This window comes from Cetorhinus maximus, chromosome 10 (genome assembly GCF_964194155.1).
Source record: "Cetorhinus maximus chromosome 10, sCetMax3.hap1.1, whole genome shotgun sequence".
Classification (NCBI taxonomy): domain Eukaryota; kingdom Metazoa; phylum Chordata; class Chondrichthyes; order Lamniformes; family Cetorhinidae; genus Cetorhinus; species Cetorhinus maximus.
In genome coordinates this window covers 28,621,311-28,643,911 of record NC_135888.1, presented here as the reverse complement: position 1 = coordinate 28,643,911, position 22,601 = coordinate 28,621,311, and the positions used below count along the sequence as shown (strand labels likewise).

General features: G+C 41.6%; 1 protein-coding gene across 1 annotated transcript in view; it reads right to left on the bottom strand.

The window, feature by feature from the left end:
- akna (AT-hook transcription factor) overlaps positions 1-22,601 on the bottom strand; it is a 201,691-nt gene that overhangs the window by 175,332 nt on the left and 3,758 nt on the right. The window lies entirely within an intron of this gene.

The window sequence follows — 22,601 nt, the reverse complement described above, 5'->3', positions numbered from 1 at the left end:
AGGCTCACATCCCATGAGAAAAAAAGAGAAAGTCTCATTCCTTCAGATTGTAATTGCTGGATATTTTTAAAATGTCACGTTCAAAATGTTGACATTTCCTTTCTGTCTCTCTTGTATCTTCATCTAATCGTGCCTACAATCTCTCTATTTCTCTTTCTGTATCTGATTTGACATTGAATTCACCCACTTTAATTTACACTTCCTTCTCAGTCCTTACACTGTTAACGTCACAATCTTTTATTCTGATCGATTACCGAGATACTCAGTTGCTTGTCCTGTTCATTCACGTGCCCGACGCTGTGTTTCCCATGATGCAACATTTTCTGCTCGCATTCTCAGCAACTTTCCATGAAAAAACTATTTAAAAACCTAAACATGCAAGGGCAAGTCTAACTAACGGCACACGCCGTTGGTTGCCCTGCCACAGCAAATTATGGCCCATTGTGTACGGCAAGGTCAACATTTCCTTCCCACTGTTAGGTCAAGAGTTAAAATAATCCTGTAGGCTTTGTCCACTAGGAAGGTTTGTGCAGCAAATTTCTGAAATCTCTCTTATTTCTGTTGTCATCTTGTATGTATTTTACATACCATAAATTTGCAAGATGAATATTCCGGTGATTTAATTATTAGCTTTACAAATCACTTTGCAAAAGCAAAGCTTCCCTCAGAAAAATGAGTGGAACTGGTCCCATCTCATTCTTTGCATAACACAGAAAGCAAATAATTCCCTCAGCAACATAAAATACATTCACTCAATTTTTATAGACAGAGATAGCAAATGCCTCACAAATAATTCATAGATGCATAAATACACATGTAGCCTTGAAGGTACAGAATAAAGAACAGAGAGGATTTTTGAAACCACTAGTAGATATGTTACCTACGAGCATCAATGGGACGTAACTTTTGGGGATGTAATTCACAAGTACTGTTGAATGCTCTACAAACTCATTCACAAGACATTATCAAGAAGTACTTTTTCACTCAGAGATAGAGAACCATATACCTAAGTTTCACGATGACACTATTGGTGGAACAGTAAATAGTGCAGACAAGAGCAGAAAGTTGCAAAGGGTCATGCGCAGTTTAATTGAGTGGGTAGGTGGCGTTCAACGTGCGAAAGTGAGAGATCATTCACTTTGGTGATAAGCTAAGAACAGTAGATAAGTAGAGTGGGTAGAAGCTATGTTACAGCTGTACAGGGCTCTGATTAGACCTCATCCAAAGTACTGCATTCAGTTCTGGGTACTGCACTTCAGAAAGGATATCCTGGCTTGAGCCGGGCTGCAATGCAGATTTATCAGAGTTATACCACGGCTAAAAGGGCTAAATTATGACAACAGATTGCACAGGCTTGTATCCTCCTTGAAAAAAGAAGAGTGAGTGATGTAAATCAGGTGTTTAAGATGATCAAATAAAGTTGATAATGGAAATTCCCCCTGCTGAGGCAGTCAGAACAAGGGGGGTATGAACAGCAAATTAGCACCAGCTAATTTAAGGATGATGTCAGAGAGCATTTCTTCACACAAAGGGGCATGGAAACCAGGAGCCCACCTCCCCAAGAAGCTGTTGAAGCTGGTGCTCAATTGAAAATCCCCAAACTGAATTTGATAGATTTTTGTTAAGCAAGGTTATTATGGTTTAGAGAACCAAGGCATGTAGGTGGAGTTAAGGTACAGATCAACTGTGATCTCATTGAATGGTGAAGGCCTGAATGACCTATTCCACTTCCTACTGTTTGTTGTCTGACCTCAGTTGTGATGCCTCATGAAATTCAAAACATAAACTTCACAGGATAACAGCATCATGTACATAAATTGTCTTGGGGTACAAATAAAACTGCACTTGAATTTCGAGTTTACTCTTAGAGCAATATGGGTGGTGAAATTGGACACGGGCAGGGACACAAACCAGGTAGAATTTTGCCAGCCATTATTCCACATGTCCAATATCCAGACCTGTTCAAGCCAATGAAACTAAATACTGAGTGGCATGATAATAGGTGGCTGATAGGTATTGCCTATGCTACGTCTATGTCCAATTGCATCCCCACTTAGTTTAAGGATTGAAATGTGTTTGTACCCATCCTCTTTTATTCTATCCCAAAATGAATGCAACATCTAGTAACACACAATTGCTTTTTAAAGTAATTCTTCATGGGAGGTAGAACTTTTTCAAAATGGCGTGGCAGTATTTCACTGACACCAGGCTATATAAAAACATTAAGAAAAATAAAAGGTTGTTCATGCCATAACTCGGGAGTTCTCTACTCAGTGTGAACTAAATCCTTAAGAGTTACATATGATTTTAACTTAAAACAACCATTGAGAAGGCAAGTCTTCTGACAATTCTCCCCCTTAGGAAATTATATTTTACTTATAAATATTTAATCTTGTTGAAATGTGGCATTGTTACAGACAGAATTGCATATAAAAGCTATACTCATATTTTCATAGAATGAAAATGTTATTGTTTTTAGGAAGAAAATGTTGTGCAACAGAAGACAACAAAAAAACTTAACACTTCAATTGATCCAGTATCAGATCTCAGTCCTGTCCAGACAGCTGAGATTAGCTATCTGGGACAGGTGAAGATTAAAGAGGACTATGATGAAGAAAGACAGGATCTGAGAAACAGGGTGGGAGAAAATAATCAAGAAGAGAAACTTACCTCAGGGGTCTTTGTCAAAATTGAGTAAGATTGACAGAAATGATACTGTGAACAAGATTAGTGACAGGTCAGATGTTTAAAAACCTGGCAGTAGATGACACCACCTGTGACAGGTTAACATTGATTACCTGGTGGCTTTAAAATAACCAGCCCTCCTCCAGAAATTGCCAACCAGCTTAATGGCAGCTGAATAGCAGTAGGTGGAGAATAGGACTCTTGATGGAGAAAATGCCATCAAAAGGTGGATGAGCTAATCATTAAAATTAGCCAAAGGCACCTGCAGTCTACCAGCAGTGTTGTGGGTGGTCCAATACACAACATCAGGGTTAATATCCCTACCTTAAAAAGATGTGCAGGAAAGTAACAGGATCTCCAACATCGAATAATGATGGGCAAAGGGGCACAAGGGTTGCATCGTGTTGTAGGATGTATGGTGTCACATTCTGTAATAATAATGGGAGTCTTATACTGCAATGGTGGAAATTAGTTGAGATAACATGTCATGGCCTCTTCACACATCACCACGGTAAATAAATACTGCTCAAATAAGCATTCTAAGAATTGATAGATTTATAAAGTTTACTGATTCTGTTTTGCAGAGTGATTTGCCCTATCTGTAGTAAAAGATCATTGCAATTCGCAGTGGTTGTAGCAAATAATTGCCAAGGCCCTGCCTTCAGGCAGAGAACTGAAGATTCAAGGAAGCATGATCCTTTCTCCAGACAGGAAGAAGTGTACAGGGTACTAAATGCAGACCTAGAATTTTAAAGATTATTTTCCCTCATGTAGGGGGAAGCATTTGATTTGCTACATAATTCTATTGTGACACCAGGTAGGTTACAATGATGCACTGGGAGAAACACAGCTCGATATAGGTATTTGATCTAAATTTTCACTTGATATACATATATGCACTGATACCAGCAATTCCTGTTCTTTCTTATCATTATTTGTGAACAACGATCAGTACATCAGTTTTCTGTGATGTACTGGCATTGTCTCAGGTGGCTGTCTAGACTATAAACCATTGTAGAGTTATGTTAGCTCTGAATGAAACAGGAATCAGTCATTGAAGTATGTATAGTTCCAGCCTTCAGGGGAGCTATACTAAGGAAAGTACTTTTGTGTATTGTACTGGATGGGAATACACAATTCAAAAATTACCAGAAGAGGGCAATGCATCAAAGATTGATGCAAAATATGTATCATTCAAGAGTTAAGGTCAATGAATTTTTCACCTACCTGTGCATGGATATTGCTGGACTACACCTCTCAGATATATAAAAAATTTAGCCAAGTCTGCTTCTTTGTGAGAATTTTGTGGAGTACATTAAAAATCTTGCAAAAGTTAACAAAAGCAATGTTGTTGAGTACTATAATATCCTGTGATCTTATATAAAGGACACATATGTTCCTCATGACAATAAAATCGGGCCTGTTTCTTTTTGACAGATACATTAACACCTATTATGTTGTGTACGTAGTTCTCAGATCAATAGGAAAATTCTCCTGAAAAAAGAGACAAGGGGTTCATCACCACAGCAAGATTACATGCCGGAATACCCTGGTAACAAGGAGTCCAGGCATCCTCATTGAGGTGTTAGATCACATCACAACCATAACTACACTTCAAAAGCAATTCACTGATTGCAAAGTGCTTTGCAACATCTTGAAGTATTGAAAGATGCTACAGAAATGCAACTTCTCTCTTTGTGAAACAACACTTGAAAATGCCAGAGTTTGGTTAAGTTGTATTGACTTCAAATCCATAATAAGTTTGTCGGTCAAAAATTTATTTCCATATCCTTCGTAGCAAATAAAGTGCCAAGGGCAGTTACACTTACTTAATGTGCATTCAATTGGTTTTGCATCAACAAAATATTTGTAAGCAATAAATCTCAAAAAATTGTATTAATTTGACAGTTTCCCGCTACCTGGCCTGAATTACGAGGCTAAAAAAAGTTCAAAACGAATCTCTGCAGAGAATAAACGTGACACTTTTGCCTAATGGCTGATCGCAATGACAAGAATATAGGGGCATCTGTCATTTGTTAAAACACCATCAGAATATCAAAATAATCTTTACTATGAAATAGTGAACAAACTACACAGTGCCATTACATTCCTCAAAGCACTGAAACCACACAATCCCACGAATGTAGACTCAGCGAGAAATTGTAATGAGTTGAATCATTTGAAACAGTACTCACTAAGTCCACTTCTGAAGAGTTCACCTGCTGGTTACACAATCAGATTTCTGAATATTAAATAAACACAAATCTCTTTTTCATAACATTTAATTGGATTTTACTCACAAAATCTATAACTATTGCAGAGATGTAGATGGAACACTGCACAGTCCTAATCGCTGCCACTAACTGGCGGGGAACTAAGGATGATGTGTTGGTCAAGGGTCACTGCACATCTCCCTGATGAGACTTGACATCCTTTCATTCCTAATAATGCTGGCTCTTAATGTTGGCTTAGTATCCCTCAGGGCCTACATCTGTCACACACGCAAACAGATCAGCTACATAATGGATCCACTGCCTGGCCCAATGTCATAGTCATGTGGTGTATTAAAGGCAGCCATTTTGTGCATCCAACCAACAAGGGTAAAAATCAGCATTCCTAACTGCTAAAAACTAGTGTTTTATTCAAGATTGGTATCATAGTGAGCGGAGGACATATTGTCACCTGACTTTGATTACACGATTTACTACAGCTGAAAGAATTTTTTGTTCTTCAGGCACCAAAAAGTACAAAATAAATGGAACACAGTAGCTGCTTAGAAAGAAAGGGAGGAAATTGGAGGATTTAAAAAAAGCTCTTATGGAAAAGGAAATTAGGGCATTTTCAATCACCAAGTACAACCATTCCAATTAATAGGCAGGCCGACTAACAGTTGCTTGTGTAATTGGTGAGGCTGCTTTGTCAGGCTAAAACCTGAGACATCTCTCAAACTTCTTCTCCTGGCCTAACTCAGGGTGCCAACAGGTAGGATTTGGAGTTTTGTGGGTGTGATTTAATGTCCATAGTGAAGAAACCATAGCACACCTTTTCCTTTATAGGTAAATAAATTGAGTTATGTGCTTATTGACTTTGTTAGCAATTTCGGAGTTCAGATTCATATTCAGATTACTATTTTAATAGATTTGCCCAAAAATAAGTTTATTGCACCATCTAAAGAGTATTAAAATGTTGTAAGGAACATTTTTTTTATTTCTGTTGAGAATGTTGTAAAGAACATATCTTTTTATTTTCTGTTGGATTGTAGATTAAGATTACAATGGCTGCAGTTTGAAAGACATGTCCACTGGAACAGGATGAGAGATATATATGATATTGCAGTCCTGGAACAGAGTGTGCCATGAAAGATAGGATGGTGCTGGAAAGCAGTCCTGAACCATGGGTGCTGCCTGACAACAGCATTTCAATTGGCCCCTGACCAGGTGACCAGGGTTTGTGTGACGAGTAGGGCAGCAGAATAGCTCCTAGCCTGAAAGGAAAAAGACCTAAAATCTCTCTCTCCTGTGCGTGTAAAATTCCAGTAATTCTACAATAATAGCTAGTTGGCTGCTTCTCCGCATATCTCTATAGCCTGCTCTCTCTCTGAAAACCCCTGTCAAGAGGCAAAGAGGAAAATCATCATTAGAGACATTGAAAGGCAAGTGCTCAACCAGTGAACTAAATACTGAAAGTGCAGGAAGACCACCTCGTGTCATCAACAAGAACTTAAAGGAATTTGAAAGGCATCAATCAAAATCAACCTATCGAATCCTGTACTCTGGAATTGGTGCTATTGATCTGTTTTATCCCACCCTTAAAATCCATGATTTGTGTGTCTTCTGTGTCGCGCGCATGTGTGTGTGTAGGGATTTAAGGAGGGGGCAGAGTTTAAGTTATAGTGTTAGAAGTTAACAGTTCATATTTGTTTCTTTTGCCACTGGTTAATGACAGCTTGTTCAATTAAACAGTTATTTACTTATTAAGTTTACAAACCTGATGCACATATTCTGTTAACCTAAATTAACCAGTTAGGTAGAATTGGGGCAATCTAGTGGTTAGGTCAAACTTTTCACATTTGTCGTGGCTCGGGGAACAGTGGGATTTGATATTACAGCGCACTATCCCCAATGAGTCGTGACAATGTTTTCACTTGATAACTCCTGACTCAACAACTTGTACATATTTTCCAATTTTAATCAAATAAACCATCCTTATGTTGAGAGGTGGGGGGGGGGGGAAATGCAATAGAGCCATGTTACAATGCTCTAGAATTTATTATTTCAGATCTTGGTGGGGGGAAAAGCAGGCAACTATACCTGTAAAACAATCATTTGGCTGACAATATTGTTCTTGAAGATATTTTATTCACTGAGTATAATTGATGAACTGATGACATAGTATTTTAGATGATCTGAGATAGAGAATGCTCTGATCCTTCACATTGCTGGGATTATCCCTGGAATCGCCGTTTTAGTAGCAATTTCTGAGCAAGTTGATGAACACCTTAGAGCCGATTGCTTGCTCGCCTTCTCACAGATGCCATGTCACCCTTAAAGAAAGCAGTCATGGACAACAGCCTTCTAAAACCCTCTCAACAGTAACAACAATATATATTTATATAGTGCCTTTAACATAATGAAATGTCCCAAAGGAGCACTATTAAGCAAAGTATGACACAGGGACACATAAAGGAATATTAGGTAGATGACCAAAGAGGTTTGGTCAAAGAGGTAGGTTTTAAGAAGTGTCTTAAAAGAAATATCAAAGTAGAGAAGCAGAGAGGAAGTTTCAGAGTTTGGCAACCAAAGGTGCAACCACCAAAGATGGAGCAATGAAAATTGGGAATGCACAAGAGGCCAGAATTAGGCCAGTGCAGATATCTTGGGAGGTTGTGGGGTAGGAGGAGAGTGCAGAGATGGGCAAGACCATGGAGGGACTTGAAAACATGGATGAGAATTTTAAAATCAAGGCATTGATTTGAAAGGGGGTGCCAATGTAAGTCAACGAGCACAGGGGTGATAATGAATGGACTTGCTGCAAGTTAAGACAAGGGTAGCAAAGTTTTGGATGACCTCATCAGGGTAAAATGTGGGAGAGCAGCCAGGAGTGCATTGGAACAGCCGGCTCTAGAGGTAAGGAAGGCATGGTTGAGGGTTTCAGCAGGAGGGGAGCTGACACTGGGGAAAAGCCAAGCGATATTGTGGAGGTGGAAATAGGTGATCTTAGTGATGAATGAGAGGTCAGAAGTTCATCTCGGGATCAATTGTGACATCGAGCTTGGGAACAGGCTGGTTTAATCTCAGACTGTTGACAGGGAGGGGCATGGAGTTTGGGGCGGGGAGTGAAAACAATGGCTTTAGTCTTTCCGATATTTAATTGGAACAATGCAGCCAATTTGGTCAGTAATTCTGGAATATTTGCATCAGGACGTCAATGGGGTAAAGTACAATGTGAGGAGTATATATGTGCAAGTTAAAAATGCTATGGGCCAGAATTTTGTGCCTCGCGGGGCGGGCACGGGTACAACCTGAATGAACGTGAAATAGCGCGAGATGACGTTGGGCCAACAGGGATGTTATCCCGCACACAAGCAATCTTCAGGTTGGCGGGCACATGCAGGTGTTGGAGCCATGCCCGCCAACAATTAAAGTGCCACCTAAGGCCATTAAAAAGCCAACTGTACTCGATTTAACATTGCCCACCTGATTTCGTGCTCATCGCAGGAGAAAACTGGCAGGCGGGCGGCCCACTTTTAACAAAACCTCATCCAAGGGCGGGATAAAAAGGATCAGCAGCATTGTCAGAGTGAGTAGTGAGGAGTTTAGGAGATAGCTTGGGGCTGGTTGCTTATTTGAACATGACAGCTTCACCTCAGTTCGGGGCTTCCTTGTTAGCATCTGCAGGTTTCATTTCAGGACTCATTGGTGTCTCCAAGGCCCCCAGAGGATTTTGACCCTCCCAGGCACCAGATAGTCTTTGTTACCCTGGTAATGGGAATTGTGCTCTCTGCTGGTGGCACATCCTCTGAGGTGGAAGAAAGGGGCAGAAGGAAAGGAGGCCAGATGTCCCTATGCAGCTTCCAGGGGTGCAACCTGTTGGAGGAGAGGCGCAGGCACAAGGTGTGCATGGTTAGCAGGTAGCCCAAGGCAGAAGGGGCCGCAAAAGGCGTCACTATCCTGCTGCCAGGGTTTACAGGCAGCGATGCAGCTACCCCAATATGTCTGGGGTGCAATGCCCAAAGGAGGCTCCGCCTCTCCAGGGAGACTGTGACCTCCATTTGCCAGATGATTGGGCCTGAGATCAGCTCCGACTGTGTGGGTGGACACCCCATGCCAGTGGCTCTGGAGGTCACATGGCCCTCAACTTATATGCCTCCGGCTCTTTCTAGGGGTCAGTGAGGGATCTTTGTGGAGTGTCCCAATCAACTGTCCACTGTTGTGTCAAGCTGGAGGCTGATGCTCTGTTCAGGTGGGTAATGACATTTATTTATTTCCGTACGGACGAGGTCAGCCAGGCTGAGTGAGCCAGAGGCTTTGCAGCGATTGCTGGGTTCCCCCACATTCAGGGTGCCCTCGCCTGCACACATGTGGCCATCAAGGTGGCAGTGGGTCAGCCCGGTGCCTTCGTCAACAGGAAGGGATTCCACTCCATGAACGTGCAGATAGTGTGTGATCACAGGTTGCAGGTTCTGCAAGTCTGTGCAAGGTACCCAGGTAGCTCCCATGACGCTGACATCCTCAGACACTCACAGGTGCCAAGGCTATTCGCTGCTCCAGCTCAACTGGGTGGATGGCTGTTGGGTTACAAGGGTTATCCCGTGAAAAGGTGGCTTCTGACGCCTCTCCGCTACCCAAGAACAGAGGCAGAGCAGCGTTATAATCGGAATCATGTCTCCACAAGGGCCGTGATAGAGAGACCGTGATAGGTCTTCTGAAGATGCGCTTTGGATGTCTGGACCGTTCAGGGGGAGCGGGTGTCACTGATAGTGTTTACATGCCCTGCTCTCCACGATCTGGCTCTGGCAAGGGGGGACCCACTGGTGGAAGAGGATCTTGAGGCATCTCTACAGGCCACAGATGATGAATCCAGTGGTGTCGAAAGAGGAGCGCGGTGAGGAGAACGGTGTGGGCATGGAGGCAGACCTCTGGATCCTTCAGAGAGGCAGGGACACCTTGATCCAACACTCCTTCAGCTAGGCTGCCAAAGATCTGCTTCCATGTCATACCAGGGCAGCTGCCTCTATCCCAGATGTTTGAAAATGGGTGTGGGGTTTGTTATATGAACCAGTGCCCATTGATTGAAATGCAGGCAGAATGCCTGTGCTGTCTGTTCATTTTCTGCACTGCACGTTGGCTGTGTGCATCAACAAGGGGCCCAAAATCATAACGTGCTAGCACCTAAAACCAGTCTGCACCACTTAAAGAACAGGTGCATTTTGGCTGGAACAAGTGCTGGGAGTCATGGAGCAAGTGAATCTATCCTAAGAAACAGTGAGGAATGGCACAACATGGGAGAATGCAGGCCCCAAGGTTTTTCGACTGGAGGTCTTGGGGGAGGAGGTGAAAAGGTGTCTGTCCAGACACACACTCAAAGACACTCAAAGGAGCAGATAGTTATGGAGGCCAATGTCTGCTTCTGCCTTAGTTGTGTCTGCATCACAGACAAATATCTGTATCCTGCCAACATTTGTATGGGTAGCACTAGCTACCAGGCATGACCTGTCGAGATGGTAGTCCTGATAATGAAAACTTTGGAACAGAAAGAATACCTTCTGTTTACAAAGAAATACAAAGAAACTTTTTGAAACAAAAAAAAAATCTAAAGATGAGTCTTGAAGGTTTCAAGTGATGGGGCTGTGACATTTCCTTTGGCAGCTTGTTCCATTGTGGGATTGTCCTTGGGAGGAAAGATTGTTGATATACTGTCTTGGAAACAAAAGGTATTTGTAGTTTGTGGGGATGACTACCTCGTGTTTTGTCACCGCTGGAGGGAAGAAGATACTTTTTTCTGTCAATTCCCACCAGACTAATCTATATTTTATAGAACATGGTCAGTCTTTTGTTATGATTCCTGACCAGACCCTCAGGTTTTTGGTATGATCCAGTAAGGAACCAATAACATATTGTTCAAAGTAGACAAAGTTTGAGATTCAAGAAACTTGCTAAAGGAATAAAGCCACGAGATTCCACAGGTTTTGAACAAATAAAAACAAACCCTACTATATAAGGTCAGAAAGATAAAACAATCTACAATATCTATCTTCTACTCCAACATTCAGTTATTATGAGGTGCATGTGAAGTAACAGGCAAACTGTGGTCAAACACACCACACTGCACAATAAATGGCAGATGTGATGAAGACAGATTCCACGGATTTCTAAACAACCCACCCAGACGTCAGTAAACACAGTCAACCAATCTCACTGAAGTTCTGTCTCTTTCACGGGGGATTCCAGTCTTCATCTTCAAAGATCTCATCTTGGAATTCTCTCCAAAAGTCGCTCCAACTCGGACAGCCTCAATGACGGCCCACCTCACAAGGTTTCAATCTTGTCTCCCTAGACTCCATTCCCCTGCAGTCCCAAGCGTTAGCTCACAATCACAACTTTAGCTCTTGAGTCACACTGAACAGAATACTACTGCTCCAAAGGGGTACCTTTGCCCCAAAGGCCCGCATCATGGAGTCACCAACTTTCTGCTGACTTCTTCAATCTGCAGGGCTTCTCATTAGCTCTCTTCAATTACTAGGGCTTCCCCTGAGCCCTCATCACTTAAAGCCTGCCAATCGCAGCCCTTTTTCTGCTTGGAGTCGCTTTCTCTGCTCTTTCTTCTTAACTGGGGCCTCTACTTGTCTCCCCTCCCTGTTCTCTTTCCTTCTTTATCTGCTGCCTAGGACTCTTCTCAGCTATGGAGCTCCACTCCCAGTCACATGATGCAAACTTCACAACCCACAACTCATAGTTTGCACACACTTCCAGCTATTCAACCATGACAGCCACATCACCCAAACAGATTGCACCACAATCACTGACACACTTCCCTCTCTCTTGCAGGACAAGGTGATGCAAAAATGGGACTAACCAGGGATGGGACAGGTGCAGTTGCATGTCCTAACCCCCATGGAGGAGATGGTGGGCGTCAATATTGGAATCGCCATTGCTGAGGCTGTGACTGGCTGTGGGATTGAAATCAAAGATGAAAATATCCTCATACTTCATCCTCCTTCTCACAATCCATTTGCCCCTCATCACACATTCTCTTTTGATTTACAATTGCAAATGGTGTAAGTATGGACTTTTTACTGTCCCCCGCACCCCCTACCCCATCACAAACTTACCCTTGTACCTTTGTCTTTTCAGGTTCTGAAGATGTGAAACCTGGCCAAGCAGTGGAGGAACACCAAGAAGATAGTGATGATGAAGGCACAACACCTTCACTTGATTTCACACTCTCAGCCACCAGCGCCAACATTGACAAGGTCCGTACTTTAGAGGGTGGATTAGAGACAGGATATGCACATGTTGAGGAACTGGGTACAGGGGCACTTCTGCAAAGGCAGAGGGCAAGGATGGCACAGATGCCAGCTCACTGGAGATCGAGGTTGCACATGGGTTCTGGAACAGAGGATTCAGATAAGGATTTCGATGGAGCAGCTGCAGAAGAACGTCAATGGATATGCAAAACAAAATGCTCACTGTGCATTGGGAAGCCTGGCAGAAAGCCTGCAGTTTGCCTGGTCAGCAGCCTTCCACCAGCCATGCTGCAACCACAGGGGTAATGCTGCAGAGGAACACTAGGACAGGCAAAGGCACATGGAAGGCAGGCGCTATGGGAACACACATTTGTATGTAATATGGCATGGTTCAATTTACAAATTTGGTTTAGAATGTTCATTTTGTGGCAGCTTTTGTCTTTGCATTGTGGCCAAGTGGACGATGTGTGGTCAATGACAGAGGGAAGATAACGTATGGAACTGCTGGTGAATAGGGAATTAAGGTTGCAATTATTGGTATCACATTTGAATTAGTGCTTGGACAGCCAAGGCAGGAAGGGACTGTCCAAGCACTTAAATGACTTGAGCTGTGGAGAAATGACTTTCGATTGTGAACGTACTTGATCATCATTGCGCAGTCTCTAGAAAGCTCACAACTCGTACTGTGAGCCCATCATAATAGCAAATGAAGCATTCAGATGTATTGCTATGAAGATCCACAGAAAATATCTTTGTGTGGTCTGTGTTTTGTATGAATTAGACCTATGTTACTCTTGAGCGGAGGGAAACCTTCCCAATATAGATTAGGCCACAAGTTACCCGAAGAGAGATCCAAATACTATTTGATGTGGAAACGAAACCACAGTCTACACAAAGACTTAAAAAAGTACTTTATTTACACTATATACATAATAGGCTTCTAGGTAAGTATAGCTCCCTTACAGACTATTCCATCTTTCTACAGTCTCTGGCACATGACTGCTGATGTCACTGTTACATTATGATACACATCACTATCTCATTACCATAACTATTAATTTATTATGCTACACTGTGTTTATGCCTCTTCTGGAATACCCTCTTCGGTCTTAGTTTGCTTGCACGGTAAGTTGATAAGAGGCCCTGGAACAGGTTCACTTGAGAGTCATTTATAGTTACCTAACTTAAAAGCCCTAGTAACCTCGATAAGCTTATAGAGCTGGGTCTTTTTACTGGAGAAAACCATAGACTTTGTAGAGATTTGATGGAGATATTTTTAAAAGATTGAAGGTACTAGACCAATTCCATGTGGGCAGGCTATTTATAGTAGCCGGGGTTAGAAAGTACACATGAAACATATGCATAAGTTGCACAAGCTAAAGAGCTAGGAAAGACGTCGGGACATTTTACAGCATGTCATTAACCTTTGGAACAAGTCATTGGCTTGTTCATTGTGTGGTGACTCACTGCAAGCATCCAAAATGAAACAGGATGAGTTCTACTTGTGCCCAATAACACTGCATACAAAGATAGGTATGTTGGGTGATGTGCCTTACCGTCACTGTGGTCTCCACTGTGGAACTCATTTTGATGACTTAAAGGGGTCAGAGAGGAATTTCATAGAATTCTTTTGTTCCATACATTAAACTAGAGTTGATTTTAAAGACTGTTTTTTTTTGTCATTCCTCCAGACGATTACTGTAGCTGTGGGCGCTTGGGGAATATTGAGCGTCACAATACTTAGTGCAACGTGACTGTTTAAACCAGCTGGTCTTTCCCAATCCGTCATTTTCATACGTTCGTACAATTAACAATTGTAATTTCTGAGAGTTGAATTCAAACAGACAAGAGGCTTTTAAAAAAATTCTTCCAGCTCTGCAGTCAAAGTTACATATTTCAATGCTTGATTTTACAGATGTTCCAAAAAGGCTGCCCCTAGCAACTTAAAAAATATTTTTGGTTGCTAAAATCATGAAAAAATACTCTATTCTGAACAAAGCTTTAATAGAATTAAAATACATGTTAGAATTTCGTCACTACTGCATGCCAGTTCAAACCTTCTTTCAATTGAGTATCTGCAAGATTATAAAGCACTGAGTGTCTTTCCAGAACCTTTTCTTCATTGGGTTGCAAATTAAAAATCCTGTGCCAAGAAAATTATAGCAGAAGAAAAAAAAATGGTAAAGAGGATAGAAGTAAATTTTCATACAGCTGATGGATTCTTCGGGGTAGGACAAAACAGGGATAGGGACTTTGAACAATTACCAAAATAAAAGAGTTTGTAATAGCAGATGTGATCTGGCGTTCAATCCAAAATCATTGCACATTCATTTCACATTCCTTCCTGCACAAATGTGTTCATGTCTTACAGGATGTTGCACCATTTAAATTCCCCCGAATTTCCTGAGGGCTATTTAAAAAACATACTTGAGTTGATTCCAGTGACTGAGCTGGTGACATCATTTAGAATGTGCCATGACTTACGCTGCAGCAGAAGTGACTGAAATGTGTTCTGAGGGGTGATTTTTACATAATGCATTTGGCTAAAAAAAAAAGGCCAACACTCATCTGTTTTGGTAGACTCCAGATGGATTGCGTGGGTCTTTTCTGGTCCTATGCTTATCTATGTTTCATGTTAAATATCACCCTTTAACAGTCAAGGAAAATGCATTATTAAGAAAGCTATTGCAAATCTGTTAAATACAATGGGCAGGTGTTTCTGTTAGGCTGCAGCAATTTTTTTAGCACAATTCACCTGAAGTCAGTCAAAGCAATGGAAAAACAACAAAATCGCAGAATCTCAAGCTCAAATCACACTTAACGCAAACTGAGTTTCCACAATCTTCTACACTAGTTTTAAAAGCTTTGTGCTAGAAGCTGTCCCGATCCACAAAACTTTCCACGCCCTCAGATCAAATAAATCACATTGGGGGTTTTCTCAAATTTAGGCCATTTACAGGCCTTTCAGGAGGCTTTTAAAATTAAACCTTTATTGGTGCAAGAAAACTGATGGTCACGTGTTAAAAGCTTTTGATTAAAAAAAAATTAATAATAAACTGACTATTATACACCTCAGGTTCTGTATCATATTATTCAAATCATTTTAGCTACTAAAAATTGGGTTACTCATAGGTTGTAGTTGAGACACACTGATTAAAAATGCTCACTTTTTGTAATAAACCTATTTTCCCTTGTATTCATCAAAATACATCAAGTTACCACTCTTAAATATATCAAGGAATATTTTTTAAAAGCAGAATTAAACAAAAAAAAATCACATTCTAAAATCCCAACCAATGATGCTGTTCATGACTGACTTTACCTTTGGTAATATGCAAATGAAATGCAAATTCACAGGAAAAGAAATTCTTCTCAAAACCAGAGCGATTAATTTGCACCCAGATTGCCGATTGCCCCCAAAGCGGAAACTCCAGGCCTGAGGATTTGCATACTTAAAGACAAAATTTACCACACCACTTAGTGGACCTATTATTGTTAGTGCACTCGCAATCATTGGTAAAGTTACTTTGGGACTGCTACTGTCATGAACAGATTAATGTCTATAATGTTAAGGGAAATTGTTATTTAAAATAGAGTTTAGTGCTGCCTGTGTTTATGTGTGTGTGTCTTAATTGCATTAAAGCCAGCTGGTCTAGAAGCTTTGATGTATAGAAATAAGTAGGTTTGAAGTGGTAATTTAAAACCTACTTCTTTCTATGCATCAAAGCCTAATTTCAAACATGGGGAAATTTAGGAGTATAGGTGTAAAGGGGGAAATTTGCATTTTTAAATAAACCATTCAAAAGAATGGGTGAAATCTTGCAGCTAACCGGAAGAAGCCAAGCAATGTGTTTATTTCTTTCAGCTTACTAATAAAATGGGTGGAATCAAAGGATGTTATTGTTAGAAGAGGTAAAATTAAAAGCCTAGTGAAACAATGGAAAATTTAAATTTACATACATATATATACAGAAGAAAGAAGATTGTGTGGAAGGCAGAGGCATTTTAAGATCTAACAAGTGTGAGAAGCCTTGAGCTGCTGTCTGCAAGTACCCAGAGCTGAAAGAAACTAATTTTGAATGTCAGAACTGAGTAATATTAGGAGAGGGGTGAAATATAAGCTGGTTTAAGGTGTGTGTGTGTGGGGGGGAAAGGTGAAGTAGGAGGGGTGGGGTGTGGTTGTAGGGACAAGCAAGCAGTGATAGGAGCAGATAATCAAAAGATGTCACAGACAAAAGAACAAAGAGGTGTTGAAGGTGATGATATTATCTAAACGAATGTGCTAATTAAGAATGGATGGCAGGACACTCAAGGTACAGCTTTAGTGGGGGTGGGGTGGAAAGACTAACAGGGCATAAAAGGTATAGATTTAAAAATAATGAGGCCAACTGAGGCCATTGACAGGATCAATTATACAATGAAAGGACCTGCCCATCCAACCTTAAGGTTGTTGGGCAGGCCAGGAGCCCCGGCGGCAAATAGAAAAACATGAAACCTCATCCACAGGCGGGATGAGGTTTCATGTAGGGTTTCTAAAATTTTAATAAAGTTATTATGTAAATTATGAACATGTCCCATCTCATGTGACATTGTCACATGAGGGGGACATGTTAGAGAATTTTTTTTTTTTATTTTTAATATTTTTCAACGTGGAAGCGATCTCCCTGAGGAGGTGTGCGCTCTTTTGTGCGCATAGCGCTTCCCGCCAAATGTCACGCTGGGCTGGCCTTAATTGGCCTGCCCACGTAAAATGACGGCAGGGCCCACTTCTCCAGCGGGGATCAGCTCCCCGCCCGCCCGACAGGCAGAAAATTCTGCCCTAAGTCTGTAAGAACCAGAGGTTACTGATTTATGGTGGTTGGCAAAAGAATCAATGGTGACATGAAGAAAATTTTTTTTATGCAGTAAGTGGTGCAGATCTGGAATACGCTGCCAGAGTGCAGTGGAAGCAGATACAATTGGGCTTTCAAAAGGGGATTGCATAAGCACCTGAAGAGAAAAATAAAATTGCAGAGCGACAGGGAAAGGGCAGGGAGAGTGGGATTAGCTGAGTTGCTCTTGCAAACAGTTGACAAGGACATGATGGACCCAAAGGCTTCCTTCTATGCTGTTACCATTCTATGATTCTATGAAATGTAAACAAACAATTTATATTGGATTGTAGTTACAGAACTAGATAACACAAAATCAAATAACCCTCAAGAGAGTGTAGAAAACAAAAGATTTTCTTTCTTTCAACTACTTAGAGTTGTGAATAAGTAAAACAGAGGCCAATAAAAACAACTAATGAGGTTTAAAAATATAGTTAGAATAAATATTCAATTACAGTAGGACAGAAAATTATAAGGAAAACTCTGGGTAAAAATGAGGAAATGTTCCATGAAATGGAGGAGATCTTGTGGCACAATGGGAGTGTCCCTGTCTCTGGACTAAAAGCTCTGGGTTTTAATTTCACTTCATGACTTGATGACTGTGAAAGCTGCATTCATAATGTGGCAAACAGGTTGACTATCAGCCTGTAAATCCTTCCAATATACATGATGGTAGGCGGTAGAGTGGGGCAGTTTCCTGGGCAGCCATACTGCAGAAGGTAACAGCAAACCACTGTATTACTTTGCCAAGCATTATCATGGACTAATCCAATGGAAGTTCATGGTCACCAATGCCATTAGGGCATGGCACCTGAAGGAGGAGAATTCTATGAAACAGCATTTTTCTGGACCATGGAAATATCATTCTGGATAAACTAGTCAATGGATTATATAACACTGCCAGTAATACAAGATAAATATTCAATTACTATGTTTGGTTTGTGACAGGGAACATAATGCAAAAACCTCCTTCAGCGGATTAAATACATTGTCTACAATTAATAATTGGGCAAATTACATCAAGTCTACAGAACAGTCACAGGCCATTCAGCCCAATTGTTCTATAGTGGTGTTCATGCCTCCACACAAGCCTGCCTATTTTGTCTAATCATAACTGCACATCTTTCTATTCCTCTTCTCCTTCAAGTGCTTATCTAGCTTCCTCTTAAATATGTCAATATAATTCTCCTCAACAACTCCTTGTGGGAGCAAGTTCCATATTCTTACTGCTTTTGGGAAATGTAATTTCTCCTAATTCCCTATTGGGTTTATTAGTGCTTATCTTTTATTTATGGTCCACAATTTTTGTCGTCCCCCCCTCCCCCCTCCCCCCCCGCCCCGGCCAAGTGGAAATGTCCTATCCAACTACTTATAAAACCCCTTCATAATTTTAAAGACCTCTTACAGGTCAGCTCAGCCTTTTCTAGAGAGAGCATCCTTTTATTTAGTTGTTTGGTCTGATGTGCAGAAACCCTTCATTGTTTAAGAATGTCATAAACTGTGCTACTGAGAAATCCATATGGATAGAGGGGGTAAACTCAACCTAACCTGCAAGGTGGGAGGCATGATCAGATCAATGGAAAATAAAATGGGGCAGACTGTAAAACAAGTGGCCAACTCAATCCTGTCACTTTGTTGCTGTGCAGAATAGGTAAAAATGACCAGAACCTTATAGCAGAGGAGCAGACCATTAGATCCATCATGTCAATGCTAGTTCTGAGAGTAGTGCTCTATAAATAGCTCTTATAAAATGTAGAGGTGGCTTTTGCTTTTATTGTGGTTCTGAAGTGAACAACATTGCAAGAGGGTTCTCTTGCTCCACAAAGCCCAGTCCTCTAGTTATTTTTTTAAATTTGTTCATGGGATGTGGGGCATCACTGGCTAGGCCAGCATTTATTGCCCAACCCTAATTACCCTTGTTCAGAGGGCATTTAAGAGTCAACCACATTCCTGTGGGTCTGGAGTCACATGTAGGCCAGGCAAGGGCAGCAGATTTCCTTCATTCATGAACCAGATGGGTTTTAACAACAATCAGCAATGGTTTCATGGTCACGCATTAGTCTTTTAATTCCAGGTTTGTATTGAATTCAAATTTCACTATCTGCTGTGGTAGGATTTGAACCTGGGTCCCCAGAGTATTACCTGGGTCTGCTGGAATATTAATTCCAGTGCCAACTTCTCCCCCTAATTACTGTCTGCTGCACTCAGCTCAACATTCCTTTCAATAGTCTCCACACATCAGAGGCCCTTTTGCAACTAGTTGGGTTGAAGGTCATTTCATTCTTCCCCAACCTTCAAAATGAACTTCGCCAAGGGAGTTCTAGTCTGCTCGTGCAACCTGAGGCACTTGGATGAAAAAGAATATTGTCCTCTGAGCTGGGTAGGCACTCACATAAATTCTGACAGATGAAGTATCAAATCACTGTCTAATAATCCTGGAGGTCAGAAGCCAATAATTCAAATTCCCTCCACACACGAGGATTTCATGTCTCATTGACTGATCTTCATACACCGATATATTTTGTGCTGAGTGTAGAAAAGATCTGAAATGGAATTTATTGGACTAGGCAGGTTTTTTTAAATAAAAAGTTGCATAGTAAGTTAAAAGGCACAAGGAGTTTCTCTGGGTTCAAAATATGCTCTTTATTTCACCAGTGGGATTCAAACCCTCAGCATATTCAGACTGACAACTAACTTTAAAACCAATTGCACTGAATACATACATTCAAATTATCTCCAAAATAATGCTGCTCTCCTCTTCTGATACAAGCTCTACCATCAAATTAAAGGTACAATATGAAGAGTATGGCACATCTGTGATATCAGAGGAGGTGAATGATAAATTACAGTTTTGTTCTAAACCTTTGGACATCAGCCTGCCCATAAGGGACCCAATTATTTAAAAGTACTAATTTCAATGGGTGACTTCTTCAACATTTGAGCAGTAATTAGGAAATGGAGCTGAACCATTCTGGACCGACAAGAGTTGCTTATTTGTCTCACAACGTGCTATGTAAACTGCAGCTATGAAAACATTGGATGAAGATTATATAGTAACACCAATCCCAAATTACGGCTCTTCATTTTAAATGCAATGTAGAATTCACCAAGGATACAGCTGTTTTGTTAGAATTTGTATACTAAGTTAAAAGGCTAAAAGTCATTGGGCCCAATTTTAACTCACTCAAAATCCTTTCCTATACAGAGTTAAAATTGGGCCCATTGTATGGGAGATGCAGGCTGAAAAGAAAAAAGAAATAAACACAAAAGGGCTGATCCCACTAATATAGATCAACAGCCAACTATCAAGGCTCAGCCTGACTTTGGTGTCACTGCAAAGCTCTCTCACTTAGTCGAATAAATCTGCTGATTTTAAAAGTTAGAGCTCACTGGGATACACAGCTTAACCACAGTATTCTATCTTCACTGTGAAACATCACTGTATCCTCATATAGGTGACAGAATTGAGTTTTATGTCGCAGGCTAGCAAAGTACTGTGGTGATCTTATGTAATCTGTACTCATAATAAGCAATCAGAATGCATCATGTCCATCCAGCCTCTGCTCAAAGAGTATACCAGCTATTTTAGAGCATATTTCCTACCTCCCTCCAATTCTCTCCTGTTCTTCCTTTTCCTGAGGCTGTACACTTTAACTGCCTGTGGTTGCACAGGCACCAGCCACCCATTGCTATTGCTTATGTGTGATACTAGAAAGTGAGTGTTAGAAGCTTCATCGACCAAGACAACAATTTAGCCAAACTCAATCCCATTCCCACTCAATGGCCACACACATACACAAATCCCTGTAGTAGTTTGGCTATCCATGAGTGGGAATCCTGGCTGAATTATGTCCCTCCCTAATCTAAGGGTGCTAACGCCACATGCAGTACAGGTTAAGTAATGCAGTGTAGTCTGACTGGACCCACGTCCTTCCTGATTTGTATGGCTCATATATTGCCATGTTGCCAGCATTAAATTTGGTGACAATTCTTTTACTCTTTCACGGGATGTAGGCAACGCTGGCTTGGCCAGCCTTTTAAGTCCCCATTCTTAATTGTCCTCGAGAAGGTCATGGTGAGCTGCCTTCTTGAACCACTGCAGTCCATGTGGTGTAGGTAACACACACAGTGCTGTTAAGGGGGAGTTCCAGGATTTTGACCCAGTGACAGTGAAGAAACAGCAATATATTTCCAAGTCAGGATGGTGTGTGGCTTGGAGGAGAACTAGCTGGTGGTGGTGTTCCCACGCATCGTCTGCCCTTGTCTTGCTAGGCGGTAGAGGTCACGAGTTTGGAAGGTGCTGTCAAAGGAGCCCTGGCGAGTGTCGCAGTGCATCTTGTAGATGGTACACACTTCTGCCATTGTGTGTTGGTGGTGGAGGGAGTAGATGTTGAAGGTGGTTGATCAGATGTCAATCAAGCGGGCTGCTTTGTCCTGAACGGTGTCCAGCTTCTTGAGTGTTGTTGGAGCTGCACAGGCAGCTGGAGAGGCAAGTAGACAGCATTCCAAAACAGTTCTGACTTGTGCCCTGTAGATGGTGGACAGGTGTTGGAGAGTCAGGAGGTGAGTAATTCTCTGCAGAAACCCAGCATCTGACCTGCTCTTGTAGCCACGGTATTTATATGGCTAGTCCAGTTTAGTTTCTGGTCAATGGTAACTCAGAATGTTGAATGTCAAGGGGAGATAGTTTCATTCTCTCTTATTGGAGATGGTCATTGCGTGGTACTTGTGTGGCATGAATGTTACTTGCCACTTGTCAGCCCAAGGCTGAATATTGTCCAGGTGTTACTGCATATGGGTATGGACTGCTTCAATGTCTGAAGAGTCATGAATGGTGCTGAATATTGTGCAACCATCAGCTAACAGCCCCACTTCTGATCTTATGGCAGAAGGATGGTCACTGATGAAGCAGCTGAAGATGGTTGGGCCTAGTACACTACCCTGGGGAACTCCTGCAGTGATGTCCTGGGACTGAGATGACTGACTTCCAACAACTACAATCGTCTTCCTTTGTGCTGGGTATGACTCCAACCTCTGGAGAGTTTTCCCCCATTTCCCATTGACTCCAGTTTTGCTAGGGCTGGCTGATGCCACCTTCAGCCAAATGCTGCCTTGATGCCAAGGACAGCCACTCTCACCTCTTTTGTCAATGTTTGGATCAAGTTGTGTTGAGATCAGGAGCTGAGTGATCCTGGATGAATCCAAACTGAGCGTCAGTGAGCAGGTTATTGCTGTGTAAGTGCAACTTGATAGCACTGTTGATGACCTCTTCCATCACTTTGCTAATGCTTGAAACTAGACTGATGGGGCGGTAATTGCCTGGGTTGGATTCGTCCTGCTTTTTGCAGACAGGGCATACCTGGGCAATTTTCTACATTTCTGGGCAGATGCCAGTGTTGTAGCTGCACTGGAACAGCTTGGTTAGGGGCACAGCAAGATCTGGAGCACAAGTACTATTGTGGAATATTGTCAGGGCCCATAACCTTTGCAATATCCAGTGCCTTCAGCCGTTTCTTGATATCACGTGGAGTGAATCGAATTGGCTGAAGACTGGCACCTATGATGCTGGAGACCTCCAG